This window comes from Rhipicephalus microplus, chromosome X (genome assembly GCF_043290135.1).
Source record: "Rhipicephalus microplus isolate Deutch F79 chromosome X, USDA_Rmic, whole genome shotgun sequence".
Lineage (NCBI taxonomy): Eukaryota > Metazoa > Arthropoda > Arachnida > Ixodida > Ixodidae > Rhipicephalus > Rhipicephalus microplus.
The window spans coordinates 61,663,396-61,686,787 of record NC_134710.1 but is presented as its reverse complement, the minus strand read 5'-3'; the positions used below and the strand labels follow the sequence as shown (position 1 = coordinate 61,686,787).

General features: G+C 49.8%; 94 non-coding genes across 94 annotated transcripts; all 94 read right to left on the bottom strand.

Moving 5' to 3' along the window:
• Window positions 1-93: 93 nt before the first annotated feature.
• Window positions 94-167, bottom strand: TRNAI-AAU (transfer RNA isoleucine (anticodon AAU)). The gene has a single exon. It is a non-coding gene; the product is annotated as a tRNA-Ile (tRNA).
• Window positions 168-303: 136 nt separating this feature from the next.
• Window positions 304-377, bottom strand: TRNAI-AAU (transfer RNA isoleucine (anticodon AAU)). The gene has a single exon. It is a non-coding gene; the product is annotated as a tRNA-Ile (tRNA).
• A 137-nt stretch (window positions 378-514) lies between these two features.
• Window positions 515-588, bottom strand: TRNAI-AAU (transfer RNA isoleucine (anticodon AAU)). Its single transcript has one exon. It is a non-coding gene; the product is annotated as a tRNA-Ile (tRNA).
• A 137-nt stretch (window positions 589-725) lies between these two features.
• Window positions 726-799, bottom strand: TRNAI-AAU (transfer RNA isoleucine (anticodon AAU)). Its single transcript has one exon. It is a non-coding gene; the product is annotated as a tRNA-Ile (tRNA).
• A 137-nt stretch (window positions 800-936) lies between these two features.
• On the bottom strand, window positions 937-1,010 carry TRNAI-AAU (transfer RNA isoleucine (anticodon AAU)). Its single transcript has one exon. It is a non-coding gene; the product is annotated as a tRNA-Ile (tRNA).
• A 136-nt stretch (window positions 1,011-1,146) lies between these two features.
• Window positions 1,147-1,220, bottom strand: TRNAI-AAU (transfer RNA isoleucine (anticodon AAU)). Its single transcript has one exon. It is a non-coding gene; the product is annotated as a tRNA-Ile (tRNA).
• Window positions 1,221-1,356: 136 nt separating this feature from the next.
• TRNAI-AAU (transfer RNA isoleucine (anticodon AAU)) lies at window positions 1,357-1,430 on the bottom strand. Its single transcript has one exon. It is a non-coding gene; the product is annotated as a tRNA-Ile (tRNA).
• Window positions 1,431-1,777: 347 nt separating this feature from the next.
• TRNAI-AAU (transfer RNA isoleucine (anticodon AAU)) lies at window positions 1,778-1,852 on the bottom strand. Its single transcript has one exon. It is a non-coding gene; the product is annotated as a tRNA-Ile (tRNA).
• A 137-nt stretch (window positions 1,853-1,989) lies between these two features.
• Window positions 1,990-2,063, bottom strand: TRNAN-AUU (transfer RNA asparagine (anticodon AUU)). The gene has a single exon. It is a non-coding gene; the product is annotated as a tRNA-Asn (tRNA).
• A 137-nt stretch (window positions 2,064-2,200) lies between these two features.
• TRNAI-AAU (transfer RNA isoleucine (anticodon AAU)) lies at window positions 2,201-2,274 on the bottom strand. Its single transcript has one exon. It is a non-coding gene; the product is annotated as a tRNA-Ile (tRNA).
• A 137-nt stretch (window positions 2,275-2,411) lies between these two features.
• TRNAI-AAU (transfer RNA isoleucine (anticodon AAU)) lies at window positions 2,412-2,485 on the bottom strand. Its single transcript has one exon. It is a non-coding gene; the product is annotated as a tRNA-Ile (tRNA).
• Window positions 2,486-2,622: 137 nt separating this feature from the next.
• On the bottom strand, window positions 2,623-2,696 carry TRNAV-AAC (transfer RNA valine (anticodon AAC)). Its single transcript has one exon. It is a non-coding gene; the product is annotated as a tRNA-Val (tRNA).
• A 136-nt stretch (window positions 2,697-2,832) lies between these two features.
• Window positions 2,833-2,906, bottom strand: TRNAI-AAU (transfer RNA isoleucine (anticodon AAU)). The gene has a single exon. It is a non-coding gene; the product is annotated as a tRNA-Ile (tRNA).
• Window positions 2,907-3,043: 137 nt separating this feature from the next.
• TRNAI-AAU (transfer RNA isoleucine (anticodon AAU)) lies at window positions 3,044-3,117 on the bottom strand. The gene has a single exon. It is a non-coding gene; the product is annotated as a tRNA-Ile (tRNA).
• Window positions 3,118-3,465: 348 nt separating this feature from the next.
• Window positions 3,466-3,539, bottom strand: TRNAI-AAU (transfer RNA isoleucine (anticodon AAU)). Its single transcript has one exon. It is a non-coding gene; the product is annotated as a tRNA-Ile (tRNA).
• Window positions 3,540-3,675: 136 nt separating this feature from the next.
• TRNAI-AAU (transfer RNA isoleucine (anticodon AAU)) lies at window positions 3,676-3,749 on the bottom strand. The gene has a single exon. It is a non-coding gene; the product is annotated as a tRNA-Ile (tRNA).
• A 559-nt stretch (window positions 3,750-4,308) lies between these two features.
• TRNAI-AAU (transfer RNA isoleucine (anticodon AAU)) lies at window positions 4,309-4,382 on the bottom strand. The gene has a single exon. It is a non-coding gene; the product is annotated as a tRNA-Ile (tRNA).
• A 137-nt stretch (window positions 4,383-4,519) lies between these two features.
• On the bottom strand, window positions 4,520-4,592 carry TRNAI-AAU (transfer RNA isoleucine (anticodon AAU)). Its single transcript has one exon. It is a non-coding gene; the product is annotated as a tRNA-Ile (tRNA).
• Window positions 4,593-4,730: 138 nt separating this feature from the next.
• On the bottom strand, window positions 4,731-4,804 carry TRNAI-AAU (transfer RNA isoleucine (anticodon AAU)). The gene has a single exon. It is a non-coding gene; the product is annotated as a tRNA-Ile (tRNA).
• Window positions 4,805-4,941: 137 nt separating this feature from the next.
• Window positions 4,942-5,015, bottom strand: TRNAN-AUU (transfer RNA asparagine (anticodon AUU)). The gene has a single exon. It is a non-coding gene; the product is annotated as a tRNA-Asn (tRNA).
• Window positions 5,016-5,152: 137 nt separating this feature from the next.
• TRNAI-AAU (transfer RNA isoleucine (anticodon AAU)) lies at window positions 5,153-5,226 on the bottom strand. The gene has a single exon. It is a non-coding gene; the product is annotated as a tRNA-Ile (tRNA).
• A 135-nt stretch (window positions 5,227-5,361) lies between these two features.
• TRNAI-AAU (transfer RNA isoleucine (anticodon AAU)) lies at window positions 5,362-5,435 on the bottom strand. Its single transcript has one exon. It is a non-coding gene; the product is annotated as a tRNA-Ile (tRNA).
• Window positions 5,436-5,572: 137 nt separating this feature from the next.
• Window positions 5,573-5,646, bottom strand: TRNAI-AAU (transfer RNA isoleucine (anticodon AAU)). The gene has a single exon. It is a non-coding gene; the product is annotated as a tRNA-Ile (tRNA).
• Window positions 5,647-5,783: 137 nt separating this feature from the next.
• Window positions 5,784-5,857, bottom strand: TRNAI-AAU (transfer RNA isoleucine (anticodon AAU)). The gene has a single exon. It is a non-coding gene; the product is annotated as a tRNA-Ile (tRNA).
• A 137-nt stretch (window positions 5,858-5,994) lies between these two features.
• Window positions 5,995-6,068, bottom strand: TRNAI-AAU (transfer RNA isoleucine (anticodon AAU)). Its single transcript has one exon. It is a non-coding gene; the product is annotated as a tRNA-Ile (tRNA).
• A 137-nt stretch (window positions 6,069-6,205) lies between these two features.
• TRNAI-AAU (transfer RNA isoleucine (anticodon AAU)) lies at window positions 6,206-6,279 on the bottom strand. Its single transcript has one exon. It is a non-coding gene; the product is annotated as a tRNA-Ile (tRNA).
• Window positions 6,280-6,415: 136 nt separating this feature from the next.
• TRNAI-AAU (transfer RNA isoleucine (anticodon AAU)) lies at window positions 6,416-6,489 on the bottom strand. The gene has a single exon. It is a non-coding gene; the product is annotated as a tRNA-Ile (tRNA).
• Window positions 6,490-6,625: 136 nt separating this feature from the next.
• Window positions 6,626-6,699, bottom strand: TRNAI-AAU (transfer RNA isoleucine (anticodon AAU)). Its single transcript has one exon. It is a non-coding gene; the product is annotated as a tRNA-Ile (tRNA).
• Window positions 6,700-6,836: 137 nt separating this feature from the next.
• Window positions 6,837-6,910, bottom strand: TRNAI-AAU (transfer RNA isoleucine (anticodon AAU)). The gene has a single exon. It is a non-coding gene; the product is annotated as a tRNA-Ile (tRNA).
• A 137-nt stretch (window positions 6,911-7,047) lies between these two features.
• On the bottom strand, window positions 7,048-7,121 carry TRNAI-AAU (transfer RNA isoleucine (anticodon AAU)). Its single transcript has one exon. It is a non-coding gene; the product is annotated as a tRNA-Ile (tRNA).
• A 137-nt stretch (window positions 7,122-7,258) lies between these two features.
• TRNAI-AAU (transfer RNA isoleucine (anticodon AAU)) lies at window positions 7,259-7,332 on the bottom strand. Its single transcript has one exon. It is a non-coding gene; the product is annotated as a tRNA-Ile (tRNA).
• Window positions 7,333-7,468: 136 nt separating this feature from the next.
• TRNAI-AAU (transfer RNA isoleucine (anticodon AAU)) lies at window positions 7,469-7,542 on the bottom strand. Its single transcript has one exon. It is a non-coding gene; the product is annotated as a tRNA-Ile (tRNA).
• Window positions 7,543-7,678: 136 nt separating this feature from the next.
• TRNAI-AAU (transfer RNA isoleucine (anticodon AAU)) lies at window positions 7,679-7,752 on the bottom strand. Its single transcript has one exon. It is a non-coding gene; the product is annotated as a tRNA-Ile (tRNA).
• Window positions 7,753-8,100: 348 nt separating this feature from the next.
• TRNAI-AAU (transfer RNA isoleucine (anticodon AAU)) lies at window positions 8,101-8,174 on the bottom strand. The gene has a single exon. It is a non-coding gene; the product is annotated as a tRNA-Ile (tRNA).
• Window positions 8,175-8,311: 137 nt separating this feature from the next.
• TRNAN-AUU (transfer RNA asparagine (anticodon AUU)) lies at window positions 8,312-8,385 on the bottom strand. Its single transcript has one exon. It is a non-coding gene; the product is annotated as a tRNA-Asn (tRNA).
• Window positions 8,386-8,522: 137 nt separating this feature from the next.
• TRNAI-AAU (transfer RNA isoleucine (anticodon AAU)) lies at window positions 8,523-8,596 on the bottom strand. Its single transcript has one exon. It is a non-coding gene; the product is annotated as a tRNA-Ile (tRNA).
• A 137-nt stretch (window positions 8,597-8,733) lies between these two features.
• On the bottom strand, window positions 8,734-8,807 carry TRNAI-AAU (transfer RNA isoleucine (anticodon AAU)). Its single transcript has one exon. It is a non-coding gene; the product is annotated as a tRNA-Ile (tRNA).
• Window positions 8,808-8,944: 137 nt separating this feature from the next.
• TRNAI-AAU (transfer RNA isoleucine (anticodon AAU)) lies at window positions 8,945-9,018 on the bottom strand. Its single transcript has one exon. It is a non-coding gene; the product is annotated as a tRNA-Ile (tRNA).
• Window positions 9,019-9,154: 136 nt separating this feature from the next.
• On the bottom strand, window positions 9,155-9,228 carry TRNAI-AAU (transfer RNA isoleucine (anticodon AAU)). Its single transcript has one exon. It is a non-coding gene; the product is annotated as a tRNA-Ile (tRNA).
• Window positions 9,229-9,365: 137 nt separating this feature from the next.
• Window positions 9,366-9,439, bottom strand: TRNAI-AAU (transfer RNA isoleucine (anticodon AAU)). Its single transcript has one exon. It is a non-coding gene; the product is annotated as a tRNA-Ile (tRNA).
• Window positions 9,440-9,787: 348 nt separating this feature from the next.
• TRNAI-AAU (transfer RNA isoleucine (anticodon AAU)) lies at window positions 9,788-9,861 on the bottom strand. The gene has a single exon. It is a non-coding gene; the product is annotated as a tRNA-Ile (tRNA).
• A 137-nt stretch (window positions 9,862-9,998) lies between these two features.
• TRNAI-AAU (transfer RNA isoleucine (anticodon AAU)) lies at window positions 9,999-10,072 on the bottom strand. Its single transcript has one exon. It is a non-coding gene; the product is annotated as a tRNA-Ile (tRNA).
• Window positions 10,073-10,208: 136 nt separating this feature from the next.
• Window positions 10,209-10,282, bottom strand: TRNAI-AAU (transfer RNA isoleucine (anticodon AAU)). The gene has a single exon. It is a non-coding gene; the product is annotated as a tRNA-Ile (tRNA).
• Window positions 10,283-10,418: 136 nt separating this feature from the next.
• Window positions 10,419-10,492, bottom strand: TRNAI-AAU (transfer RNA isoleucine (anticodon AAU)). The gene has a single exon. It is a non-coding gene; the product is annotated as a tRNA-Ile (tRNA).
• A 137-nt stretch (window positions 10,493-10,629) lies between these two features.
• Window positions 10,630-10,703, bottom strand: TRNAI-AAU (transfer RNA isoleucine (anticodon AAU)). The gene has a single exon. It is a non-coding gene; the product is annotated as a tRNA-Ile (tRNA).
• Window positions 10,704-10,840: 137 nt separating this feature from the next.
• Window positions 10,841-10,914, bottom strand: TRNAI-AAU (transfer RNA isoleucine (anticodon AAU)). The gene has a single exon. It is a non-coding gene; the product is annotated as a tRNA-Ile (tRNA).
• Window positions 10,915-11,051: 137 nt separating this feature from the next.
• Window positions 11,052-11,125, bottom strand: TRNAV-AAC (transfer RNA valine (anticodon AAC)). The gene has a single exon. It is a non-coding gene; the product is annotated as a tRNA-Val (tRNA).
• Window positions 11,126-11,261: 136 nt separating this feature from the next.
• On the bottom strand, window positions 11,262-11,335 carry TRNAI-AAU (transfer RNA isoleucine (anticodon AAU)). Its single transcript has one exon. It is a non-coding gene; the product is annotated as a tRNA-Ile (tRNA).
• Window positions 11,336-11,472: 137 nt separating this feature from the next.
• Window positions 11,473-11,546, bottom strand: TRNAI-AAU (transfer RNA isoleucine (anticodon AAU)). Its single transcript has one exon. It is a non-coding gene; the product is annotated as a tRNA-Ile (tRNA).
• Window positions 11,547-11,894: 348 nt separating this feature from the next.
• Window positions 11,895-11,968, bottom strand: TRNAI-AAU (transfer RNA isoleucine (anticodon AAU)). The gene has a single exon. It is a non-coding gene; the product is annotated as a tRNA-Ile (tRNA).
• Window positions 11,969-12,737: 769 nt separating this feature from the next.
• TRNAI-AAU (transfer RNA isoleucine (anticodon AAU)) lies at window positions 12,738-12,811 on the bottom strand. The gene has a single exon. It is a non-coding gene; the product is annotated as a tRNA-Ile (tRNA).
• Window positions 12,812-12,948: 137 nt separating this feature from the next.
• TRNAN-AUU (transfer RNA asparagine (anticodon AUU)) lies at window positions 12,949-13,022 on the bottom strand. The gene has a single exon. It is a non-coding gene; the product is annotated as a tRNA-Asn (tRNA).
• Window positions 13,023-13,159: 137 nt separating this feature from the next.
• On the bottom strand, window positions 13,160-13,233 carry TRNAI-AAU (transfer RNA isoleucine (anticodon AAU)). The gene has a single exon. It is a non-coding gene; the product is annotated as a tRNA-Ile (tRNA).
• A 136-nt stretch (window positions 13,234-13,369) lies between these two features.
• TRNAI-AAU (transfer RNA isoleucine (anticodon AAU)) lies at window positions 13,370-13,443 on the bottom strand. The gene has a single exon. It is a non-coding gene; the product is annotated as a tRNA-Ile (tRNA).
• Window positions 13,444-13,791: 348 nt separating this feature from the next.
• On the bottom strand, window positions 13,792-13,865 carry TRNAI-AAU (transfer RNA isoleucine (anticodon AAU)). Its single transcript has one exon. It is a non-coding gene; the product is annotated as a tRNA-Ile (tRNA).
• A 137-nt stretch (window positions 13,866-14,002) lies between these two features.
• Window positions 14,003-14,076, bottom strand: TRNAI-AAU (transfer RNA isoleucine (anticodon AAU)). The gene has a single exon. It is a non-coding gene; the product is annotated as a tRNA-Ile (tRNA).
• A 136-nt stretch (window positions 14,077-14,212) lies between these two features.
• TRNAI-AAU (transfer RNA isoleucine (anticodon AAU)) lies at window positions 14,213-14,286 on the bottom strand. Its single transcript has one exon. It is a non-coding gene; the product is annotated as a tRNA-Ile (tRNA).
• A 136-nt stretch (window positions 14,287-14,422) lies between these two features.
• TRNAI-AAU (transfer RNA isoleucine (anticodon AAU)) lies at window positions 14,423-14,496 on the bottom strand. The gene has a single exon. It is a non-coding gene; the product is annotated as a tRNA-Ile (tRNA).
• Window positions 14,497-14,633: 137 nt separating this feature from the next.
• On the bottom strand, window positions 14,634-14,707 carry TRNAI-AAU (transfer RNA isoleucine (anticodon AAU)). The gene has a single exon. It is a non-coding gene; the product is annotated as a tRNA-Ile (tRNA).
• A 137-nt stretch (window positions 14,708-14,844) lies between these two features.
• TRNAI-AAU (transfer RNA isoleucine (anticodon AAU)) lies at window positions 14,845-14,918 on the bottom strand. Its single transcript has one exon. It is a non-coding gene; the product is annotated as a tRNA-Ile (tRNA).
• A 137-nt stretch (window positions 14,919-15,055) lies between these two features.
• TRNAI-AAU (transfer RNA isoleucine (anticodon AAU)) lies at window positions 15,056-15,129 on the bottom strand. The gene has a single exon. It is a non-coding gene; the product is annotated as a tRNA-Ile (tRNA).
• Window positions 15,130-15,265: 136 nt separating this feature from the next.
• Window positions 15,266-15,339, bottom strand: TRNAI-AAU (transfer RNA isoleucine (anticodon AAU)). Its single transcript has one exon. It is a non-coding gene; the product is annotated as a tRNA-Ile (tRNA).
• A 347-nt stretch (window positions 15,340-15,686) lies between these two features.
• Window positions 15,687-15,760, bottom strand: TRNAI-AAU (transfer RNA isoleucine (anticodon AAU)). Its single transcript has one exon. It is a non-coding gene; the product is annotated as a tRNA-Ile (tRNA).
• A 137-nt stretch (window positions 15,761-15,897) lies between these two features.
• TRNAI-AAU (transfer RNA isoleucine (anticodon AAU)) lies at window positions 15,898-15,970 on the bottom strand. The gene has a single exon. It is a non-coding gene; the product is annotated as a tRNA-Ile (tRNA).
• Window positions 15,971-16,105: 135 nt separating this feature from the next.
• Window positions 16,106-16,179, bottom strand: TRNAI-AAU (transfer RNA isoleucine (anticodon AAU)). Its single transcript has one exon. It is a non-coding gene; the product is annotated as a tRNA-Ile (tRNA).
• Window positions 16,180-16,316: 137 nt separating this feature from the next.
• TRNAN-AUU (transfer RNA asparagine (anticodon AUU)) lies at window positions 16,317-16,390 on the bottom strand. The gene has a single exon. It is a non-coding gene; the product is annotated as a tRNA-Asn (tRNA).
• A 137-nt stretch (window positions 16,391-16,527) lies between these two features.
• On the bottom strand, window positions 16,528-16,601 carry TRNAI-AAU (transfer RNA isoleucine (anticodon AAU)). Its single transcript has one exon. It is a non-coding gene; the product is annotated as a tRNA-Ile (tRNA).
• A 135-nt stretch (window positions 16,602-16,736) lies between these two features.
• TRNAL-AAG (transfer RNA leucine (anticodon AAG)) lies at window positions 16,737-16,810 on the bottom strand. Its single transcript has one exon. It is a non-coding gene; the product is annotated as a tRNA-Leu (tRNA).
• Window positions 16,811-16,947: 137 nt separating this feature from the next.
• Window positions 16,948-17,021, bottom strand: TRNAI-AAU (transfer RNA isoleucine (anticodon AAU)). The gene has a single exon. It is a non-coding gene; the product is annotated as a tRNA-Ile (tRNA).
• A 137-nt stretch (window positions 17,022-17,158) lies between these two features.
• On the bottom strand, window positions 17,159-17,232 carry TRNAI-AAU (transfer RNA isoleucine (anticodon AAU)). Its single transcript has one exon. It is a non-coding gene; the product is annotated as a tRNA-Ile (tRNA).
• Window positions 17,233-17,369: 137 nt separating this feature from the next.
• Window positions 17,370-17,443, bottom strand: TRNAI-AAU (transfer RNA isoleucine (anticodon AAU)). The gene has a single exon. It is a non-coding gene; the product is annotated as a tRNA-Ile (tRNA).
• Window positions 17,444-17,580: 137 nt separating this feature from the next.
• TRNAI-AAU (transfer RNA isoleucine (anticodon AAU)) lies at window positions 17,581-17,654 on the bottom strand. The gene has a single exon. It is a non-coding gene; the product is annotated as a tRNA-Ile (tRNA).
• A 136-nt stretch (window positions 17,655-17,790) lies between these two features.
• Window positions 17,791-17,864, bottom strand: TRNAI-AAU (transfer RNA isoleucine (anticodon AAU)). The gene has a single exon. It is a non-coding gene; the product is annotated as a tRNA-Ile (tRNA).
• A 136-nt stretch (window positions 17,865-18,000) lies between these two features.
• TRNAI-AAU (transfer RNA isoleucine (anticodon AAU)) lies at window positions 18,001-18,074 on the bottom strand. Its single transcript has one exon. It is a non-coding gene; the product is annotated as a tRNA-Ile (tRNA).
• Window positions 18,075-18,211: 137 nt separating this feature from the next.
• On the bottom strand, window positions 18,212-18,285 carry TRNAI-AAU (transfer RNA isoleucine (anticodon AAU)). Its single transcript has one exon. It is a non-coding gene; the product is annotated as a tRNA-Ile (tRNA).
• A 348-nt stretch (window positions 18,286-18,633) lies between these two features.
• On the bottom strand, window positions 18,634-18,707 carry TRNAI-AAU (transfer RNA isoleucine (anticodon AAU)). The gene has a single exon. It is a non-coding gene; the product is annotated as a tRNA-Ile (tRNA).
• A 136-nt stretch (window positions 18,708-18,843) lies between these two features.
• On the bottom strand, window positions 18,844-18,917 carry TRNAI-AAU (transfer RNA isoleucine (anticodon AAU)). The gene has a single exon. It is a non-coding gene; the product is annotated as a tRNA-Ile (tRNA).
• Window positions 18,918-19,054: 137 nt separating this feature from the next.
• On the bottom strand, window positions 19,055-19,128 carry TRNAV-AAC (transfer RNA valine (anticodon AAC)). Its single transcript has one exon. It is a non-coding gene; the product is annotated as a tRNA-Val (tRNA).
• A 136-nt stretch (window positions 19,129-19,264) lies between these two features.
• TRNAI-AAU (transfer RNA isoleucine (anticodon AAU)) lies at window positions 19,265-19,338 on the bottom strand. The gene has a single exon. It is a non-coding gene; the product is annotated as a tRNA-Ile (tRNA).
• A 137-nt stretch (window positions 19,339-19,475) lies between these two features.
• On the bottom strand, window positions 19,476-19,549 carry TRNAI-AAU (transfer RNA isoleucine (anticodon AAU)). Its single transcript has one exon. It is a non-coding gene; the product is annotated as a tRNA-Ile (tRNA).
• Window positions 19,550-19,897: 348 nt separating this feature from the next.
• TRNAI-AAU (transfer RNA isoleucine (anticodon AAU)) lies at window positions 19,898-19,971 on the bottom strand. Its single transcript has one exon. It is a non-coding gene; the product is annotated as a tRNA-Ile (tRNA).
• A 136-nt stretch (window positions 19,972-20,107) lies between these two features.
• Window positions 20,108-20,181, bottom strand: TRNAI-AAU (transfer RNA isoleucine (anticodon AAU)). The gene has a single exon. It is a non-coding gene; the product is annotated as a tRNA-Ile (tRNA).
• A 559-nt stretch (window positions 20,182-20,740) lies between these two features.
• Window positions 20,741-20,814, bottom strand: TRNAI-AAU (transfer RNA isoleucine (anticodon AAU)). Its single transcript has one exon. It is a non-coding gene; the product is annotated as a tRNA-Ile (tRNA).
• Window positions 20,815-20,951: 137 nt separating this feature from the next.
• On the bottom strand, window positions 20,952-21,024 carry TRNAI-AAU (transfer RNA isoleucine (anticodon AAU)). The gene has a single exon. It is a non-coding gene; the product is annotated as a tRNA-Ile (tRNA).
• A 138-nt stretch (window positions 21,025-21,162) lies between these two features.
• On the bottom strand, window positions 21,163-21,236 carry TRNAI-AAU (transfer RNA isoleucine (anticodon AAU)). Its single transcript has one exon. It is a non-coding gene; the product is annotated as a tRNA-Ile (tRNA).
• Window positions 21,237-21,373: 137 nt separating this feature from the next.
• Window positions 21,374-21,447, bottom strand: TRNAN-AUU (transfer RNA asparagine (anticodon AUU)). Its single transcript has one exon. It is a non-coding gene; the product is annotated as a tRNA-Asn (tRNA).
• A 137-nt stretch (window positions 21,448-21,584) lies between these two features.
• TRNAI-AAU (transfer RNA isoleucine (anticodon AAU)) lies at window positions 21,585-21,658 on the bottom strand. The gene has a single exon. It is a non-coding gene; the product is annotated as a tRNA-Ile (tRNA).
• Window positions 21,659-21,794: 136 nt separating this feature from the next.
• Window positions 21,795-21,868, bottom strand: TRNAI-AAU (transfer RNA isoleucine (anticodon AAU)). Its single transcript has one exon. It is a non-coding gene; the product is annotated as a tRNA-Ile (tRNA).
• A 348-nt stretch (window positions 21,869-22,216) lies between these two features.
• TRNAI-AAU (transfer RNA isoleucine (anticodon AAU)) lies at window positions 22,217-22,290 on the bottom strand. The gene has a single exon. It is a non-coding gene; the product is annotated as a tRNA-Ile (tRNA).
• Window positions 22,291-22,427: 137 nt separating this feature from the next.
• TRNAI-AAU (transfer RNA isoleucine (anticodon AAU)) lies at window positions 22,428-22,501 on the bottom strand. The gene has a single exon. It is a non-coding gene; the product is annotated as a tRNA-Ile (tRNA).
• Window positions 22,502-22,637: 136 nt separating this feature from the next.
• On the bottom strand, window positions 22,638-22,711 carry TRNAI-AAU (transfer RNA isoleucine (anticodon AAU)). The gene has a single exon. It is a non-coding gene; the product is annotated as a tRNA-Ile (tRNA).
• Window positions 22,712-22,847: 136 nt separating this feature from the next.
• Window positions 22,848-22,921, bottom strand: TRNAI-AAU (transfer RNA isoleucine (anticodon AAU)). The gene has a single exon. It is a non-coding gene; the product is annotated as a tRNA-Ile (tRNA).
• Window positions 22,922-23,058: 137 nt separating this feature from the next.
• On the bottom strand, window positions 23,059-23,132 carry TRNAI-AAU (transfer RNA isoleucine (anticodon AAU)). Its single transcript has one exon. It is a non-coding gene; the product is annotated as a tRNA-Ile (tRNA).
• Window positions 23,133-23,269: 137 nt separating this feature from the next.
• On the bottom strand, window positions 23,270-23,343 carry TRNAI-AAU (transfer RNA isoleucine (anticodon AAU)). Its single transcript has one exon. It is a non-coding gene; the product is annotated as a tRNA-Ile (tRNA).
• Window positions 23,344-23,392: the final 49 nt, after the last annotated feature.

Here is a 23,392-nt window from a genome sequence, read left to right as displayed (position 1 = left end):
ACACGTTCGGTCATCATCAATAAATTGGTCTTTAAATTGTCTAGCGACACACCTGACACCACGTGACGGCCAGTAGAACACAATAAAAAGTACTGGCCTGCGGGGGGATTGAACCTACGACCTTCGCGTTATTAGCACGACGCTCTAACCGACTGAGCTAGCAGGCCGGAGTTGCCAGTGCGGCTTCTAACACTGGGCATACGCCTTCGGTACACATTCGGTCTTCATCAATAAATTGGTCTTTAAAAATTCTCGCTACACACCCGACACCAGGTGACGGCCAGTAGAACACAATAAATGTACTGGCCTGCGCAGGCATCGAACCTAAGACTTTCGCGTTATTAGCACGATGCTCTAACCGACTGAGCTAGCAGGCCGCAGTAGCGAGTGCGGCTTCTAACACTGGGCTTACGCCTTCCGTACACATTCGGTCATCATCAATAAATTGGTCTTTAAATTGTCTAGCTACACACCCGACACCAGGTGACGGCCAGTAGAACACAATAAAAAGTACTGTCCTGCGCAGGGATCGAACCTACTACCTTCGCGTTATTAGCACGACGCTATAACCGACTGAGCTAACAGGCCGGAGTAGCGAGCGCGGCTTCTAACACTGGGCATACATCTTCGGTACACATTCGGTCATCATCAATAAATTGGTCTTTAAATTGTCTAGATACACACCCGACACCAGGTGACGGCCAGTAGAACACAATAAAAAATACTGGCCTGCACAGGGATCGAACCTAAGACCTTCGCGTTATTAGCACGACGCTCTAACCGACTGAGCTAGCAGGCCGCAGTAGCGAGTGCGGCTTCTAACACTGGGCATACGCCTTCGGTACACATTCGGTCATCATCAATAAATTGGTCTTTAAAATGTCTAGCTGCACACCCGACACCAGGTGACGGCCAGTAGAACACAATAAAAAGTACTGGCCTGCTCAGGGATCTAACCTACGACCTTCGCGTTATTAGCACGACGCTCTAACCGACTGAGCTAGTAGGCCGGAGTAGCGAGTGCGGCTTCTAACACTGGGCATACGCCTCGGTACACATTCGGTCATCATCAATAAATTGGTCTTTAAATTGTCTAGCGACACACCTGACAACACGTGACGGCCAGTAGAACACAATAAAAAGTACTGGCCTGCAGGGGGATCGAACCTACGACCTTCGCGTTATTAGCACGACGCTCTAACCGACTGAGCTAGCAGGCCGGAGTTGCCAGTGCGGCTTCTAACACTGGGCATACGCCTTCGGTACACATTCGGTCATCATCAATAAATTGGTCTTTAAAAATTCTCGCTACACACCCGACACCAGGTGACGGAAAGTAGAACACAATAAATGTACTGGCCTGCGCAGGCATCGAACCTAAGACTTTCGCGTTATTAGCACGATGCTCTAACCGACTGAGCTAGCAGGCCGCAGTAGCGAGTGCGGCTTCTAACACTGGGCATACGCCTTCCGTACACATTCGGTCATCATCAATAAATTGGTCTTTAAATTGTCTAGCTACACACCCGACACCAGGTGACGGCCAGTAGAACACAATAAAAAGTACTGTCCTGCGCAGGGATCGAACCTACTACCTTCGCGTTATTAGCACGACGGTATAACCGACTGAGCTAACAGGCCGGAGTAGCGAGCGCGGCTTCTAACACTGGGCATACATCTTCGGTACACATTCGGTCATCATCAATAAATTGATCTTTAAATTATCTAGCTACACACCCGACACCAGGTGACGGCCAGTAGAACACAATTAAAAGTACTGTCCTGCGCAGGGATCGAACCTACGACCTTGGCGTTATTAGCACGACGCTCTAACCGACTGAGCTATCAGGCAGGAGTAGCGAGTGTGGCTTCTAACACTGGGCTTACGCCTTCGGTACACATTCGGTCACCATCAATAAATTGGTCTTTAAATTGTCTATCTACACACCTGACACCAGGTGACGGCCAGTAGAACACAATAAAAAGTACTGTCCTGCGCAGGGATCGAACCTACGACCTTGGCGTTAATAGCACGACGCTCTAACCGACTGAGCTATCAGGCCGGAGTAGCGAGTGCGGCTTCTAACACTGGGCTTACGCCTTCGGTACACATTCGGTCATCATCAATATATTGGTCTTTAAATTGTCTAGCTACACACCCGACACCGCGTGACGGCCAGTAGAACACAATAAAAAGTACTGTCCTGCGCAGGAATCGAACCCACTACCTTCGCGTTATTAGCACGACGCTCTAACCGACTGAGCTATCAGGCCGGAGTAGCGAGTGCAGCTTCTAACACTGGGCATACATCTTCGGTACACATTCGGTCATCATCAATAAATTGGTCTTTAAATTGTCTAGCTACACACCCGACACCAGGTGACGGCCAGTAGAACACAATAAAAAGTACTGTCCTGCGCAGAGATCGAACCTACGACCTTCGCGTTATTAGCACGACGCTCTAACCGACTGAGCTATCAGGCTGGAGTAGCGAGTGCGGCTTCTAACACTGGGGTTACGCCTTCGGTACACATTCGGTCATCATCAATAGATTGGTCCTTAAATTGTCTAGCTTCACACCCGACACCAGGTGACGGCCAGTAGAACATAATAAAAAATACTGGCCTGCGCAGGGATCGAACCTACGACCTTCGCGTTGTTAGCACGACGCTCTAACCGACTGAGTTATCAGGCCGGAGTAGCGAGTGCAGCTTCTAACACTGGGCTTAAGCCTTCGGTACACATTCGATCATCATCATAAATTGGTCTTTAAATTGTCTAGCTACACACCCGACACCAGGTGACGGCCAGTAGAACACAATAAAAAATACTGGCCTGCGCAGGGATCGAACCTAATACCTTCGCGTTATTAGCACGACGCTCTAACCGACTGAGCTAGCAGGCCGCAGTAGCGAATGTGGCTTCTAACACTGGGCATACGCCTTCCGAACACATTCAGTCATCATCAATAAATTGGTCTTTAAATTGTCTAGCTACACACCCGACACCAGGTGACGGCCAGTAGAACACAATAAAAAGTACTGGCCTGCGCAGGGATCGAACCTACGACCTTCGCGTTATTAGCACGACGCTCTGACCGACTGAGCTAGCAGGCCGGAGTAGCGACTGCGGCTTCTAACACTGGGCATACACCTTCGGTACACATCCGGTCATCATCAATAAATTGGTCTTTAATTTGTCTAGCTACCCACACGACACCAGGTGACGGCCAGTAGAACACAATAAAAAGTACTGTCCTGCGCAAGGATCGAACCTACTACCTTCGCGTTACTAGCACGACGCTCTAACCGACTGAGCTAAAAGGCCGGAGTAGCGTGCGCGGCTTCTAACACTGGGCATACACCTTCGGTACACATTCGGTCATCATCAATAAATTGGTCTTTAAATTGTCTAGATACACACCCGACACCAAGTGACGGCCAGTAGAACACAATAAAAAATACTGGCCTGCGCAGGGATCGAACCTAAGACCTTCGCGTTATTAGCACGACGCTCTAACCGACTGAGCTAGCAGGCCGCAGTAGCGAGTGCGGCTTCTAACACTGGGCTTACGCCTTCGGTACACATTCGGTCATCATCAATAAATTGGTCCTTAAATTGTCTAGCTACACACCCGACACCAGGTGACGGCCAGTAGAACACAAAAGATGTACTGGCCTGCGCAGGCATCGAACCTAAGACTTTCGCGTTATTAGCACGACGCTCTAACTGACTGAGCTAGCAGGCCGCAGTAGCGAGTGCGGCTTCTAACACTGGGCATACGCCTTCCGTACACATTCGGTCATCATCAATAAATTGGTCTTTAAATTGTCTAGCTACACACCCGACACCAGGTGACGGCCAGTAGAACACAATAAAAAGTACTGTCCAGCGCAGGGATCGAACCTACTACCTTCGCGTTATTAGCACGACGCTATAACCGACTGAGCTAACAGGCCGGAGTAGCGAGCGCGGCTTCTAACACTGGGCATACATCTTCGGTACACATTCGGTCATCATCAATAAATTGGTCTTTAAATTGTCTAGCTACACATCCGAGACCAGGTGACGGCCAGTAGAACACAACAAAAAGTACTGTCCTGCGCAGGGATCGAACCTACGACCTTGGCGTTAATAGCACGACGCTCTAACCGACTGCGCTATCAGGCCGGAGTAGCGAGTGCGGCTTCTAACACTGGGCTTACGCCTTCGGTACACATTCGGTCATCATCAATATATTGGTCTTTAAATTGTCTAGCTACACACCCGACACCACGTGACGGCCAGTCGAACACAATAAAAAGTACTGTCCTGCGCAGGAATCGAACCTACTACCTTCGCGTTATTAGCACGACGCTATAACCGACTGAGCTAACAGGCCGGAGTAGCGAGCGCGGCTTCTAACACTGGGCATACATCTTCGGTACACATTCGGTCATCATCAATAAATTGGTCTTTGAATTGTCTAGCTACACACCCGACACCAGGTGAGGGCCAGTAGAACACAATAAAAAGTACTGTACTGCGCAGAGATCGAACCTACGACTTTCGCGTTATTAGCACGACGCTCTAACCGACTGAGCTAGCAGGCCGCAGTGGCGAGTGCGGCTTCTAACACTGGGCATACGCCTTCCGAACACATTCGGTCATCATCAATAAATTGGTCTTCAAATTGTCTAGCTACACACCCGACACCAGGTGACGGCCAGTAGAACACAATAAAAAGTACTGCCCTGCACAGGGATCGAACCTACGACCTTCGCGTTATTAGCACGACGCTCTAACCGACTGAGCTAGCAGGCCGCAGTGGCGAGTGCGGCTTCTAACACAGGGCTTACGCCTTCGGTACACATTCGGTCACCATCAATAAATTGGTCTTTAAATTGTCTATCTACACACCTGACACCAGGTGACGGCCAGTAGAACACAATAAAAAGTACTGTCCTGCGCAGGGATCGAACCTACGACCTTGGCGTTAATAGCACGACGCTCTAACCGACTGAGCTATCAGGCCGGATTAGCGAGAGCGGCTTCTAACACTGGGCTTACGCCTTCGGTACACATTCGGTCATCATCAATAAATTGGTCCTTAAATTGTCTAGCTACACACCCGACACCAGGTGACGGCCAGTAGAACATAATAAAAAATACTGGCCTGCGCAGGGATCGAACCTACGACCTTCGCGTTATTAGCACGACGCTCTAACCGACTGAGTTATCAGGCCGGAATAGCGAGTGAAGCTTCTAACACTGGGCTTACGCCTTCGGTACACATTCGATCATCATCATAAATTGGACTTTAAATTGTCTGGCTACACACCCGACACCAGGTGACGGCCAGTAGAACACAATAAAAATACTGGCCTGGGCAGGGATCGAACCTAAGACCTTCGCGTTATTAGCACGACGCTCTAACTGACTGAGCTAGCAGGCCGCAGTGGCGAGTGCGGCTTCTAACACTGGGCATACGCCTTCCGAACACATTCGGTCATCATCAATAAATTGGTCTTCAAATTGTCTAGCTACACACCCGACACCAGGTGACGGCCAGTAGAACACAATAAAAAGTACTGCCCTGCACAGGGATCGAACCTACGACCTTCGCGTTATTAGCACGACGCTCTGACCGACTGAGCTAGCAGGCCGGAGTAGCGACTGCGGCTTCTAACACTGGGCATACACCTTCGGTACACATCCGGTCATCATCAATAAATTGGTCTTTAAATTGTCTAGCTACACACACGACACCAGGTGACGGCCAGTAGAACACAATAAAAAGTACTGTCCTGCGCAAGGATCGAACCTACTACCTTCGCGTTATTAGCACGACGCTCTAACCGACTGAGCTAACAGGCCGGAGTAGCGAGCGCGGCTTCTAACACTGGGCATACACTTTCGGTACACATTCGGTCATCATCATTAAATTGGTCTTTAAATTGTCTAGATACACACCCGACACCAGGTGACGGCCAGTAGAACACAATAAAAAATACTCGCCTGCGCAGGGATCGAACCTAAGCCCTTCGCGTCATTAGCACGACGCTCTAACCGACTGAGCTAGCAGGCCGCTGTAGCGAGTGCGGCTTCTAACACTGGGCATACGCCTTCGGTACACATTCGGTCATCATCAATAAATTGGTCTTTAAAATGTCTAGCTGCACACCCGACACCAGGTGACGGCCAGTAGAACACAATAAAAAGTACTGGCCTGCGCAGGGATCTAACCTACGACCTTCGCGTTATTAGCACGACGCTCTAACCGACTGAGCTAGAAGGCCGGAGTAGCGAGTGCGGCTTCTAACACTGGGCATACGCCTCGGTACACGTTCGGTCATCATCAATAAATTGGTCTTTAAATTGTCTAGCGACACACCTGACACCACGTGACGGCCAGTAGAACACAATAAAAAGTACTGGCCTGCGGGGGGATCGAACCTACGACCTTCGCGTTATTAGCACGACGCTCTAACCGACTGAGCTAGCAGGCCGGAGTTGCCAGTGCGGCTTCTAACACTGGGCATACGCCTTCGGTAAACATTCGGTCATTATCAATAAATTGGTCTTTAAAAATTCTCGCTACACACCCGACACCAGGTGACGGCCAGTAGAACACAATAAATGTACTGGCCTGCGCAGGCATCGAACCTAAGACTTTCGCGTTATTAGCACGATGCTCTAACCGACTGAGCTAGCAGGCCGCAGTAGCGAGTGCGGCTTCTAACACTGGGCTTACGCCTTCCGTACACATTCGGTCATCATCAATAAATTGGTCTTTAAATTGTCTAGCTACACACCCGACACCAGGTGACGGCCAGTAGAACACAATAAAAAGTACTGTCCTGCGCAGGGATCGAACCTACTGCCTTCGCGTTATTAGCACGACGCTATAACCGACTGAGCTAACAGGCCGGAGTAGCGAGCGCGGCTTCTAACACTGGGCATACATCTTCGGTACACATTCGGTCATCATCAATAAATTGGTCTTTAAATTGTCTAGATACACACCCGACACCAGGTGACGGCCAGTAGAACACAATAAAAAATACTGGCCTGCACAGGGATCGAACCTAAGACCTTCGCGTTATTCGCACGACGCTCTAACCGACTGAGCTAGCAGGCCGCAGTAGCGAGTGCGGCTTCTAACACTGGGCATACGCCTTCGGTACACATTCGGTCATCATCAATAAATTGGTCTTTAAAATGTCTAGCTGCACACCCGACACCAGGTGACGGCCAGTAGAACACAATAAAAAGTACTGGCCTGCGCAGGGATCTAACCTACGACCTTCGCGTTATTAGCACGACGCTCTAACCGACTGAGCTAGTAGGCCGGAGTAGCGAGTGCGGCTTCTAACACTGGGCATACGCCTCGGTACACATTCGGTCATCATCAATAAATTGGTCTTTAAATTGTCTAGCGACACACCTGACACCACGTGACGGCCAGTAGAACACAATAAAAAGTACTGGCCTGCGGGGGGATCGAACCTACGACCTTCGCGTTATTAGCACGACACTCTAACCGGCTGAGCTAGCAGGCCGGAGTTGCCAGTGCGGCTTCTAACACTGGGCATACGCCTTCGGTACACATTCGGTCATCATCAATAAATTGGTCTTTAAAAATTCTCGCTACACACCCGACACCAGGTGACGGAAAGTAGAACACAATAAATGTACTGGCCTGCGCAGGCATCGAACCTAAGACTTTCGCGTTATTAGCACGATGCTCTAACCGACTGAGCTAGCAGGCCGCAGAAGCGAGTGCGGCTTCTAACACTGGGCATACGCCTTCCGTACACATTCGGTCATCATCAATAAATTGGTCTTTAAATTGTCTAGCTACACACCCGACACCAGGTGACGGCCAGTAGAACACAATAAAAAGTACTGTCCTGCGCAGGGATCGAACCTACTACCTTCGCGTTATTAGCACGACGGTATAACCGACTGAGCTAACAGGCCGGAGTAGCGAGCGCGGCTTCTAACACTGGGCATACATCTTCGGTACACATTCGGTCATCATCAATAAATTGATCTTTACATTATCTAGCTACACACCCGACACCAGGTGACGGCCAGTAGAACACAATAAAAAGTTCTGTCCTGCGCAGGGATCGAACCTACGACCTTGGCGTTATTAGCACGACGCTCTAACCGACTGAGCTATCAGGCCAGAGTAGCGAGTGTGGCTTCTAACACTGGGCTTACGCCTTCGGTACACATTCGGTCACCATCAATAAATTGGTCTTTAAATTGTCTATCTACACACCTGACACCAGGTGACGGCCAGTAGAACACAATAAAAAGTACTGTCCTGCGCAGGGATCGAACCTACGACCTTGGCGTTAATAGCACGACGCTCTAACCGACTGAGCTATCAGGCCGGAGTAGCGAGTGCGGCTTCTAACACTGGGCTTACGCCTTCGGTACACATTCGGTCATCATCAATATATTGGTCTTTAAATTGTCTAGCTACACACCCGACACCGCGTGACGGCCAGTAGAACACAATAAAAAGTACTGTCCTGCGCAGGAATCGAACCCACTACCTTCGCGTTATTAGCACGACGCTCTAACCGACTGAGCTATCAGGCCGGAGTAGCGAGTGCAGCTTCTAACACTGGGCATACATCTTCGGTACACATTCGGTCATCATCAATAAATTGGTCTTTAAATTGTCTAGCTACACACCCGACACCAGGTGACGGCCAGTAGAACACAATAAAAAGTACTGTCCTGCGCAGAGATCGAACCTACGACCTTCGCGTTATTAGCACGACGCTCTAACCGACTGAGCTATCAGGCCGGAGTAGCGAGTGCGGCTTCTAACACTGGGCTTACGCCTTCGGTACACATTCGGTCATCATCAATAGATTGGTCCTTAAATTGTCTAGCTTCACACCCGACACCAGGTGACGGCCAGTAGAACATAATAAAAAATACTGGCCTGCGCAGGGATCGAACCTACGACCTTCGCGTTATTAGCACGACGCTCTAACCGACTGAGTTATCAGGCCGGAGTAGCGAGTGCAGCTTCTAACACTGGGCTTACGCCTTCGGTACACATTCGATCATCATCATAAATTGGTCTTTAAATTGTCTAGCTACACACCCGACACCAGGTGACGGCCAGTAGAACACAATAAAAAATACTGGCCTGCGCAGGGATCGAACCTAATACCTTCGCGTTATTAGCACGACGCTCTAACCGACTGAGCTAGCAGGCCGCAGTAGCGAGTGCGGCTTCTAACACTGGGCATACGCCTTCCGAACACATTCAGTCATCATCAATAAATTGGTCTTTAAATTGTCTAGCTACACACCCGACACCAGGTGACGGCCAGTAGCACACAATAAAAAGTACTGGCCTGCGCAGGGATCGAACCTACGACCTTCGCGTTATTAGCACGACGCTCTGACCGACTGAGCTAGCAGGCCGGAGTAGCGACTGCGGCTTCTAACACTGGGCATACACCTTCGGTACACATCCGGTCATCATCAATAAATTGGTCTTTAATTTGTCTAGCTACCCACACGACACCAGGTGACGGCCAGTAGAACACAATAAAAAGTACTGTCCTGCGCAAGGATCGAACCTACTACCTTCGCGTTACTAGCACGACGCTCTAACCGACTGAGCTAAAAGGCCGGAGTAGCGTGCGCGGCTTCTAACACTGGGCATACACCTTCGGTACACATTCGGTCATCATCAATAAATTGGTCTTTAAATTGTCTAGATACACACCCGACACCAAGTGACGGCCAGTAGAACACAATAAAAAATACTGGCCTGCGCAGGGATCGAACCTAAGACCTTCGCGTTATTAGCACGACGCTCTAACCGACTGAGCTAGCAGGCCGCAGTAGCGAGTGCGGCTTCTAACACTGGGCATACGCCTTCGGTACACATTCGGTCATCATCAATAAATTGGTCTTTAAAATGTCTAGCTGCACACCCGACACCAGGTGACGGCCAGTAGAACACAATAAAAAGTACTGGCCTGCGCAGGGATCTAACCTAGGACCTTCGCGTTATTAGCACGACGCTCTAACCGACTGAGCTAGAAGGCTGGAGTAGCGAGTGCTGCTTCTAACACTGGGCATACGCCTCGGTACACATTCGGTCATCATCAATAAATTGGTCTTTAAATTGTCTAGCTACACACGAGACACCAGGTAACGGCCAGTAGAACACAATGAAAAGTACTGGCCTGCGGGGGGATCGAACCTACGACCTTCGCGTTATTAGCACGACGCTCTAACCTTTTGAGCTAGCAGGCCGGAGTTGCCAGTGCGGCTTCTAACACTGGGCATACGCCTTCGGTACACATTCGGTCATCATCAATAAATTGGTCTTTAAAAGTTCTCGCTACACACCCGACACCAGGTGACGGCCAGTAGAACACAATAAATGTACTGGCCTGCGCAGGCATCGAACCTAAGACTTTCGCGTTATTAGCACGATGCTCTAACCGACTGAGCTAGCAGGCCGCAGTAGCGAGTGCAGCTTCTAACACTGGGCATACGCCTTCCGTACACATTCGGTCATCATCAATAAATTGGTCTTTAAATTGTCTGGCTACACACCCGACACCAGGTGACGGCCAGTAGAACACAATAAAAAGTACTGTCCTGCGCAGGAATCGAACCTACTACCTTCGCGTTATTAGCACGACGCTATAACCGACTGAGCTAACAGGCCGGAGTAGCGAGCGCGGCTTCTAACACTGGGCATACATCTTCGGTACACATTCGGTCATCATCAATAAATTGATCTTTAAATTGTCTAGCTACACACCCGACACCAGGTGACGGCCAGTAGAACACAATAAAAAGTACTGTCCTGCGCAGGGATCGAACCTACGACCTTCGCGTTATTAGCACGACGCTCTAACCGACTGAGCTATCAGGCCGGAGTAGCGAGTGCGGCTTCTAACACTGGGGTTACGCCTTCGGTACACATTCGGTCATCATCAATAGATTGGTCCTTAAATTGTCTAGCTTCACACCCGACACCAGGTGACGGCCAGTAGAACATAATAAAAAATACTGGCCTGCGCAGGGATCGAACCTACGACCTTCGCGTTGTTAGCACGACGCTCTAACCGACTGAGTTATCAGGCCGGAGTAGCGAGTGCAGCTTCTAACACTGGGCTTACGCCTTCGGTACACATTCGATCATCATCATAAATTGGTCTTTAAATTGTCTAGCTACACACCCGACACCAGGTGACGGCCAGTAGAACACAATAAAAAATACTGGCCTGCGCAGGGATCGAACCTAATACCTTCGCGTTATTAGCACGACGCTCTAACCGACTGAGCTAGCAGGCCGCAGTAGCGAATGCGGCTTCTAACACTGGGCATACGCCTTCCGAACACATTCAGTCATCATCAATAAATTGGTCTTTAAATTGTCTAGCTACACACCCGACACCAGGTGACGGCCAGTAGAACACAATAAAAAGTACTGGCCTGCGCAGGGATCGAACCTACGACCTTCGCGTTATTAGCACGACGCTCTGACCGACTGAGCTAGCAGGCCGGAGTAGCGACTGCGGCTTCTAACACTGGGCATACACCTTCGGTACACATCCGGTCATCATCAATAAATTGGTCTTTAATTTGTCTAGCTACCCACACGACACCAGGTGACGGCCAGTAGAACACAATAAAAAGTACTGTCCTGCGCAAGGATCGAACCTACTACCTTCGCGTTACTAGCACGACGCTCTAACCGACTGAGCTAAAAGGCCGAAGTAGCGTGCGCGGCTTCTAACACTGGGCATACACCTTCGGTACACATTCGGTCATCATCAATAAATTGGTCTTTAAATTGTCTAGATACACACCCGACACCAAGTGACGGCCAGTAGAACACAATAAAAAATACTGGCCTGCGCAGGGATCGAACCTAAGACCTTCGCGTTATTAGCACGACGCTCTAACCGACTGAGCTAGCAGGCCGCAGTAGCGAGTGCGGCTTCTAACACTGGGCTTACGCCTTCGGTACACATTCGGTCATCATCAATAAATTGGTCCTTAAATTGTCTAGCTACACACCCGACACCAGGTGACGGCCAGTAGAACACAAAAGATGTACTGGCCTGCGCAGGCATCGAACCTAAGACTTTCGCGTTATTAGCACAACGCTCTAACTGACTGAGCTAGCAGGCCGCAGTAGCGAGTGCGGCTTCTAACACTGGGCATACGCCTTCCGTACACATTCGGTCATCATCAATAAATTGGTCTTTAAATTGTCTAGCTACACACCCGACACCAGGTGACGGCCAGTAGAACACAATAAAAAGTACTGTCCAGCGCAGGGATCGAACCTACTACCTTCGCGTTATTAGCACGACGCTATAACCGACTGAGCTAACAGGCCGGAGTAGCGAGCGCGGCTTCTAACACTGGGCATACATCTTCGGTACACATTCGGTCATCATCAATAAATTGGTCTTTAAATTGTCTAGCTACACATCCGAGACCAGGTGACGGCCAGTAGAACACAACAAAAAGTACTGTCCTGCGCAGGGATCGAACCTACGACCTTGGCGTTAATAGCACGACGCTCTAACCGACTGCGCTATCAGGCCGGAGTAGCGAGTGCGGCTTCTAACACTGGGCATACGCCTTCCGAACACATTCGGTCATCATCAATAAATTGGTCTTCAAATTGTCTAGCTACACACCCGACACCAGGTGACGGCCAGTAGAACACAATAAAAAGTACTGCCCTGCACAGGGATCGAACCTACGACCTTCGCGTTATTAGCACGACGCTCTAACCGACTGAGCTAGCAGGCCGCAGTGGCGAGTGCGGCTTCTAACACTGGGCTTACGCCTTCGGTACACATTCGGTCACCATCAATAAATTGGTCTTTAAATTGTCTATCTACACACCTGACACCAGGTGACGGCCAGTAGAACACAATAAAAAGTACTGTCCTGCGCAGGGATCGAACCTACGACCTTGGCGTTAATAGCACGACGCTCTAACCGACTGAGCTATCAGGCCGGATTAGCGAGAGCGGCTTCTAACACTGGGCTTACGCCTTCGGTACACATTCGGTCATCATCAATAAATTGGTCCTTAAATTGTCTAGCTACACACCCGACACCAGGTGACGGCCAGTAGAACATAATAAAAAATACTGGCCTGCGCAGGGATCGAACCTACGACCTTCGCGTTATTAGCACGACGCTCTAACCGACTGAGTTATCAGGCCGGAATAGCGAGTGAAGCTTCTAACACTGGGCTTACGCCTTCGGTACACATTCGATCATCATCATAAATTGGACTTTAAATTGTCTGGCTACACACCCGACACCAGGTGACGGCCAGTAGCACACAATAAAAAGTACTGGCCTGCGCAGGGATCGAACCTACGACCTTCGCGTTATTAGCACGACGCTCTGACCGACTGAGCTAGCAGGCCGGAGTAGCGACTGCGGCTTCTAACACTGGGCATACACCTTCGGTACACATCCGGTCATCATCAATAAATTGGTCTTTAATTTGTCTAGCTACCCACACGACACCAGGTGACGGCCAGTAGAACACAATAAAAAGTACTGTCCTGCGCAAGGATCGAACCTACTACCTTCGCGTTACTAGCACGACGCTCTAACCGACTGAGCTAAAAGGCCGGAGTAGCGTGCGCGGCTTCTAACACTGGGCATACACCTTCGGTACACATTCGGTCATCATCAATAAATTGGTCTTTAAATTGTCTAGATACACACCCGACACCAAGTGACGGCCAGTAGAACACAATAAAAAATACTGGCCTGCGCAGGGATCGAACCTAAGACCTTCGCGTTATTAGCACGACGCTCTAACCGACTGAGCTAGCAGGCCGCAGTAGCGAGTGCGGCTTCTAACACTGGGCATACGCCTTCGGTACACATTCGGTCATCATCAATAAATTGGTCTTTAAAATGTCTAGCTGCACACCCGACACCAGGTGACGGCCAGTAGAACACAATAAAAAGTACTGGCCTGCGCAGGGATCTAACCTAGGACCTTCGCGTTATTAGCACGACGCTCTAACCGACTGAGCTAGAAGGCTGGAGTAGCGAGTGCTGCTTCTAACACTGGGCATACGCCTCGGTACACATTCGGTCATCATCAATAAATTGGTCTTTAAATTGTCTAGCTACACACGAGACACCAGGTAACGGCCAGTAGAACACAATGAAAAGTACTGGCCTGCGGGGGGATCGAACCTACGACCTTCGCGTTATTAGCACGACGCTCTAACCTTTTGAGCTAGCAGGCCGGAGTTGCCAGTGCGGCTTCTAACACTGGGCATACGCCTTCGGTACACATTCGGTCATCATCAATAAATTGGTCTTTAAAAGTTCTCGCTACACACCCGACACCAGGTGACGGCCAGTAGAACACAATAAATGTACTGGCCTGCGCAGGCATCGAACCTAAGACTTTCGCGTTATTAGCACGATGCTCTAACCGACTGAGCTAGCAGGCCGCAGTAGCGAGTGCAGCTTCTTACACTGGGCATACGCCTTCCGTACACATTCGGTCATCATCAATAAATTGGTCTTTAAATTGTCTGGCTACACACCCGACACCAGGTGACGGCCAGTAGAACACAATAAAAAGTACTGTCCTGCGCAGGAATCGAACCTACTACCTTCGCGTTATTAGCACGACGCTATAACCGACTGAGCTAACAGGCCGGAGTAGCGAGCGCGGCTTCTAACACTGGGCATACATCTTCGGTACACATTCGGTCATCATCAATAAATTGATCTTTAAATTGTCTAGCTACACACCCGACACCAGGTGACGGCCAGTAGAACACAATAAAAAGTACTGTCCTGCGCAGGGATCGAACCTACGACCTTGGCGTTATTAGCACGACGCTCTAACCGACTGAGCAATCAGGCCAGAGTAGCGAGTGTGGCTTCTAACACTGGGCTTACGCCTTCGGTACACATTCGGTCATCATCAATATATTTGTCTTTAAATATTCTAGCTACACACCCGACACCACGTGACGGCCAGTAGAACACAATAAAAAGGACTGTCCTGCGCAGGAATCGAACCTACCACCTTCGCGTTATTAGCACGACGCTCTAACCGACTGAGCTAACAGGCCGGAGTAGCGAGCGCGGCTTCTAACACTGGGCATACATCTTCGGTAACTTTCGGTCATCATCAATAAATTGGTCTTTAAATTGTCTAGATACACACCCGACACCAAGTGACGGCCAGTAGAACACAATAAAAAGTACTGTCCTGCGCAGAGATCGAACCTACGACCTTCGCGTTATTAGCACGACGCTCTAACCGACTGAGCTATCAGGCCGGAGTAGCGAGTGCAGCTTCTAACACTGGGCTTACGCCTTCGGTACACATTCGATCATCATCATAAATTGGTCTTTAAATTGTCTAGCTACACACCCGACACCAGGTGACGGCCAGTAGAACACAATAAAAAATACTGGCCTGCGCAGGGATCGAACCTAATACCTTCGCGTTATTAGCACGACGCTCTAACCGACTGCGCTATCAGGCCGGAGTAGCGAGTGCGGCTTCTAACACTGGGCTTACGCCTTCGGTACACATTCGGTCATCATCAATATATTGGTCTTTAAATTGTCTAGCTACACACCCGACACCACGTGACGGCCAGTCGAACACAATAAAAAGTACTGTCCTGAGCAGGAATCGAACCTACTACCTTCGCGTTATTAGCACGACGCTATAACCGACTGAGCTAACAGGCCGGAGTAGCGAGCGCGGCTTCTAACACTGGGCATACATCTTCGGTACACATTCGGTCATCATCAATAAATTGGTCTTTGAATTGTCTAGCTACACACCCGACACCAGGTGAGGGCCAGTAGAACACAATAAAAAGTACTGTACTGCGCAGAGATCGAACCTACGACTTTCGCGTTATTAGCACGACGCTCTAACCGACTGAGCTAGCAGGCCGCAGTGGCGAGTGCGGCTTCTAACACTGGGCATACGCCTTCCGAACACATTCGGTCATCATCAATAAATTGGTCTTCAAATTGTCTAGCTACACACCCGACACCAGGTGACGGCCAGAACACAATAAAAAGTACTGCCCTGCACAGGGATCGAACCTACGACCTTCGCGTTATTAGCACGACGCTCTAACCGACTGAGCTAGCAGGCCGCAGTGGCGAGTGCGGCTTCTAACACTGGGCTTACGCCTTCGGTACACATTCGGTCACCATCAATAAATTGGTCTTTAAATTGTCTATCTACACACCTGACACCAGGTGACGGCCAGTAGAACACAATAAAAAGTACTGTCCTGCGCAGGGATCGAACCTACGACCTTGGCGTTAATAGCACGACGCTCTAACCGACTGAGCTATCAGGCCGGATTAGCGAGAGCGGCTTCTAACACTGGGCTTACGCCTTCGGTACACATTCGGTCATCATCAATAAATTGGTCCTTAAATTGTCTAGCTACACACCCGACACCAGGTGACGGCCAGTAGAACATAATAAAAAATACTGGCCTGCGCAGGGATCGAACCTACGACCTTCGCGTTATTAGCACGACGCTCTAACCGACTGAGTTATCAGGCCGGAATAGCGAGTGAAGCTTCTAACACTGGGCTTACGCCTTCGGTACACATTCGATCATCATCATAAATTGGACTTTAAATTGTCTGGCTACACACCCGACACCAGGTGACGGCCAGTAGAACACAATAAAAATACTGGCCTGGGCAGGGATCGAACCTAAGACCTTCGCGTTCTTAGCACGACGCTCTAACCGACTGAGCTAGCAGGCCGCAGTGGCGAGTGCGGCTTCTAACACTGGGCATACGCCTTCCGAACACATTCGGTCATCATCAATAAATTGGTCTTCAAATTGTCTAGCTACACACCCGACACCAGGTGACGGCCAGTAGAACACAATAAAAAGTACTGCCCTGCACAGGGATCGAACCTACGACCTTCGCGTTATTAGCACGACGCTCTGACCGACTGAGCTAGCAGGCCGGAGTAGCGACTGCGGCTTCTAACACTGGGCATACACCTTCGGTACACATCCGGTCATCATCAATAAATTGGTCTTTAAATTGTCTAGCTACACACACGACACCAGGTGACGGCCAGTAGAACACAATAAAAAGTACTGTCCTGCGCAAGGATCGAACCTACTACCTTCGCGTTATTAGCACGACGCTCTAACCGACTGAGCTAACAGGCCGGAGTAGCGAGCGCGGCTTCTAACACTGGGCATACACTTTCGGTACACATTCGGTCATCATCATTAAATTGGTCTTTAAATTGTCTAGATACACACCCGACACCAGGTGACGGCCAGTAGAACACAATAAAAAATACTCGCCTGCGCAGGGATCGAACCTAAGCCCTTCGCGTCATTAGCACGACGCTCTAACCGACTGAGCTAGCAGGCCGCTGTAGCGAGTGCGGCTTCTAACACTGGGCATACGCCTTCGGTACACATTCGGTCATCATCAATAAATTGGTCTTTAAAATGTCTAGCTGCACACCCGACACCAGGTGACGGCCAGTAGAACACAATAAAAAGTACTGGCCTGCGCAGGGATCTAACCTACGACCTTCGCGTTATTAGCACGACGCTCTAACCGACTGAGCTAGAAGGCCGGAGTAGCGAGTGCGGCTTCTAACACTGGGCATACGCCTCGGTACACGTTCGGTCATCATCAATAAATTGGTCTTTAAATTGTCTAGCGACACACCTGACACCACGTGACGGCCAGTAGAACACAATAAAAAGTACTGGCCTGCGGGGGGATCGAACCTACGACCTTCGCGTTATTAGCACGACGCTCTAACCGACTGAGCTAGCAGGCCGGAGTTGCCAGTGCGGCTTCTAACACTGGGCATACGCCTTCGGTAAACATTCGGTCATTATCAATAAATTGGTCTTTAAAAATTCTCGCTACACACCCGACACCAGGTGACGGCCAGTAGAACACAATAAATGTACTGGCCTGCGCAGGCATCGAACCTAAGACTTTCGCGTTATTAGCACGATGCTCTAACCGACTGAGCTAGCAGGCCGCAGTAGCGAGTGCGGCTTCTAACACTGGGCTTACGCCTTCCGTACACATTCGGTCATCATCAATAAATTGGTCTTTAAATTGTCTAGCTACACACCCGACACCAGGTGACGGCCAGTAGAACACAATAAAAAGTACTGTCCTGCGCAGGGATCGAACCTACTACCTTCGCGTTATTAGCACGACGCTATAACCGACTGAGCTAACAGGCCGGAGTAGCGAGCGCGGCTTCTAACACTGGGCATACATCTTCGGTACACATTCGGTCATCATCAATAAATTGGTCTTTGAATTGTCTAGCTACACACCCGACACCAGGTGAGGGCCAGTAGAACACAATAAAAAGTACTGTACTGCGCAGAGATCGAACCTACGACCTTGGCGTTATTAGCACGACGCTCTAACCGACTGAGCAATCAGGCCAGAGTAGCGAGTGTGGCTTCTAACACTGGGCTTACGCCTTCGGTACACATTCGGTCATCATCAATATATTTGTCTTTAAATATTCTAGCTACACACCCGACACCACGTGACGGCCAGTAGAACACAATAAAAAGGACTGTCCTGCGCAGGAATCGAACCTACTACCTTCGCGTTATTAGCACGACGCTCTAACCGACTGAGCTAACAGGCCGGAGTAGCGAGCGCGGCTTCTAACACTGGGCATACATCTTCGGTAACTTTCGGTCATCATCAATAAATTGGTCTTTAAATTGTCTAGATACACACCCGACACCAAGTGACGGCCAGTAGAACACAATAAAAAGTACTGTCCTGCGCAGAGATCGAACCTACGACCTTCGCGTTATTAGCACGACGCTCTAACCGACTGAGCTATCAGGCCGGAGTAGCGAGTGCGGCTTCTAACACTGGGGTTACGCCTTCGGTACACATTCGGTCATCATCAATAGATTGGTCCTTAAATTGTCTAGCTTCACACCCGACACCAGGTGACGGCCAGTAGAACATAATAAAAAATACTGGCCTGCGCAGGGATCGAACCTACGACCTTCGCGTTGTTAGCACGACGCTCTAACCGACTGAGTTATCAGGCCGGAGTAGCGAGTGCAGCTTCTAACACTGGGCTTACGCCTTCGGTACACATTCGATCATCATCATAAATTGGTCTTTAAATTGTCTAGCTACACACCCGACACCAGGTGACGGCCAGTAGAACACAATAAAAAATACTGGCCTGCGCAGGGATCGAACCTAATACCTTCGCGTTATTAGCACGACGCTCTAACCGACTGAGCTAGCAGGCCGCAGTAGCGAATGCGGCTTCTAACACTGGGCATACGCCTTCCGAACACATTCAGTCATCATCAATAAATTGGTCTTTAAATTGTCTAGCTACACACCCGACACCAGGTGACGGCCAGTAGAACACAATAAAAAGTACTGGCCTGCGCAGGGATCGAACCTACGACCTTCGCGTTATTAGCACGACGCTCTGACCGACTGAGCTAGCAGGCCGGAGTAGCGACTGCGGCTTCTAACACTGGGCATACACCTTCGGTACACATCCGGTCATCATCAATAAATTGGTCTTTAATTTGTCTAGCTACCCACACGACACCAGGTGACGGCCAGTAGAACACAATAAAAAGTACTGTCCTGCGCAAGGATCGAACCTACTACCTTCGCGTTACTAGCACGACGCTCTAACCGACTGAGCTAAAAGGCCGGAGTAGCGTGCGCGGCTTCTAACACTGGGCATACACCTTCGGTACACATTCGGTCATCATCAATAAATTGGTCTTTAAATTGTCTAGATACACACCCGACACCAAGTGACGGCCAGTAGAACACAATAAAAAATACTGGCCTGCGCAGGGATCGAACCTAAGACCTTCGCGTTATTAGCACGACGCTCTAACCGACTGAGCTAGCAGGCCGCAGTAGCGAGTGCGGCTTCTAACACTGGGCTTACGCCTTCGGTACACATTCGGTCATCATCAATAAATTGGTCCTTAAATTGTCTAGCTACACACCCGACACCAGGTGACGGCCAGTAGAACACAAAAGATGTACTGGCCTGCGCAGGCATCGAACCTAAGACTTTCGCGTTATTAGCACGACGCTCTAACTGACTGAGCTAGCAGGCCGCAGTAGCGAGTGCGGCTTCTAACACTGGGCATACGCCTTCCGTACACATTCGGTCATCATCAATAAATTGGTCTTTAAATTGTCTAGCTACACACCCGACACCAGGTGACGGCCAGTAGAACACAATAAAAAGTACTGTCCAGCGCAGGGATCGAACCTACTACCTTCGCGTTATTAGCACGACGCTATAACCGACTGAGCTAACAGGCCGGAGTAGCGAGCGCGGCTTCTAACACTGGGCATACATCTTCGGTACACATTCGGTCATCATCAATAAATTGGTCTTTAAATTGTCTAGCTACACATCCGAGACCAGGTGACGGCCAGTAGAACACAACAAAAAGTACTGTCCTGCGCAGGGATCGAACCTACGACCTTGGCGTTAATAGCACGACGCTCTAACCGACTGCGCTATCAGGCCGGAGTAGCGAGTGCGGCTTCTAACACTGGGCTTACGCCTTCGGTACACATTCGGTCATCATCAATATATTGGTCTTTAAATTGTCTAGCTACACACCCGACACCACGTGACGGCCAGTCGAACACAATAAAAAGTACTGTCCTGCGCAGGAATCGAACCTACTACCTTCGCGTTATTAGCACGACGCTATAACCGACTGAGCTAACAGGCCGGAGTAGCGAGCGCGGCTTCTAACACTGGGCATACATCTTCGGTACACATTCGGTCATCATCAATAAATTGGTCTTTGAATTGTCTAGCTACACACCCGACACCAGGTGAGGGCCAGTAGAACACAATAAAAAGTACTGTACTGCGCAGAGATCGAACCTACGACTTTCGCGTTATTAGCACGACGCTCTAACCGACTGAGCTAGCAGGCCGCAGTGGCGAGTGCGGCTTCTAACACTGGGCATACGCCTTCCGAACACATTCGGTCATCATCAATAAATTGGTCTTCAAATTGTCTAGCTACACACCCGACACCAGGTGACGGCCAGTAGAACACAATAAAAAGTACTGCCCTGCACAGGGATCGAACCTACGACCTTCGCGTTATTAGCACGACGCTCTAACCGACTGAGCTAGCAGGCCGCAGTGGCGAGTGCGGCTTCTAACACTGGGCTTACGCCTTCGGTACACATTCGGTCACCATCAATAAATTGGTCTTTAAATTGTCTATCTACACACCTGACACCAGGTGACGGCCAGTAGAACACAATAAAAAGTACTGTCCTGCGCAGGGATCGAACCTACGACCTTGGCGTTAATAGCACGACGCTCTAACCGACTGAGCTATCAGGCCGGATTAGCGAGAGCGGCTTCTAACACTGGGCTTACGCCTTCGGTACACATTCGGTCATCATCAATAAATTGGTCCTTAAATTGTCTAGCTACACACCCGACACCAGGTGACGGCCAGTAGAACATAATAAAAAATACTGGCCTGCGCAGGGATCGAACCTACGACCTTCGCGTTATTAGCACGACGCTCTAACCGACTGAGTTATCAGGCCGGAATAGCGAGTGAAGCTTCTAACACTGGGCTTACGCCTTCGGTACACATTCGATCATCATCATAAATTGGACTTTAAATTGTCTGGCTACACACCCGACACCAGGTGACGGCCAGTAGCACACAATAAAAAGTACTGGCCTGCGCAGGGATCGAACCTACGACCTTCGCGTTATTAGCACGACGCTCTGACCGACTGAGCTAGCAGGCCGGAGTAGCGACTGCGGCTTCTAACACTGGGCATACACCTTCGGTACACATCCGGTCATCATCAATAAATTGGTCTTTAATTTGTCTAGCTACCCACACGACACCAGGTGACGGCCAGTAGAACACAATAAAAAGTACTGTCCTGCGCAAGGATCGAACCTACTACCTTCGCGTTACTAGCACGACGCTCTAACCGACTGAGCTAAAAGGCCGGAGTAGCGTGCGCGGCTTCTAACACTGGGCATACACCTTCGGTACACATTCGGTCATCATCAATAAATTGGTCTTTAAATTGTCTAGATACACACCCGACACCAAGTGACGGCCAGTAGAACACAATAAAAAATACTGGCCTGCGCAGGGATCGAACCTAAGACCTTCGCGTTATTAGCACGACGCTCTAACCGACTGAGCTAGCAGGCCGCAGTAGCGAGTGCGGCTTCTAACACTGGGCATACGCCTTCGGTACACATTCGGTCATCATCAATAAATTGGTCTTTAAAATGTCTAGCTGCACACCCGACACCAGGTGACGGCCAGTAGAACACAATAAAAAGTACTGGCCTGCGCAGGGATCTAACCTAGGACCTTCGCGTTATTAGCACGACGCTCTAACCGACTGAGCTAGAAGGCTGGAGTAGCGAGTGCTGCTTCTAACACTGGGCATACGCCTCGGTACACATTCGGTCATCATCAATAAATTGGTCTTTAAATTGTCTAGCTACACACGAGACACCAGGTAACGGCCAGTAGAACACAATGAAAAGTACTGGCCTGCGGGGGGATCGAACCTACGACCTTCGCGTTATTAGCACGACGCTCTAACCTTTTGAGCTAGCAGGCCGGAGTTGCCAGTGCGGCTTCTAACACTGGGCATACGCCTTCGGTACACATTCGGTCATCATCAATAAATTGGTCTTTAAAAGTTCTCGCTACACACCCGACACCAGGTGACGGCCAGTAGAACACAATAAATGTACTGGCCTGCGCAGGCATCGAACCTAAGACTTTCGCGTTATTAGCACGATGCTCTAACCGACTGAGCTAGCAGGCCGCAGTAGCGAGTGCAGCTTCTAACACTGGGCATACGCCTTCCGTACACATTCGGTCATCATCAATAAATTGGTCTTTAAATTGTCTGGCTACACACCCGACACCAGGTGACGGCCAGTAGAACACAATAAAAAGTACTGTCCTGCGCAGGAATCGAACCTACTACCTTCGCGTTATTAGCACGACGCTATAACCGACTGAGCTAACAGGCCGGAGTAGCGAGCGCGGCTTCTAACACTGGGCATACATCTTCGGTACACATTCGGTCATCATCAATAAATTGATCTTTAAATTGTCTAGCTACACACCCGACACCAGGTGACGGCCAGTAGAACACAATAAAAAGTACTGTCCTGCGCAGGGATCGAACCTACGACCTTGGCGTTATTAGCACGACGCTCTAACCGACTGAGCAATCAGGCCAGAGTAGCGAGTGTGGCTTCTAACACTGGGCTTACGCCTTCGGTACACA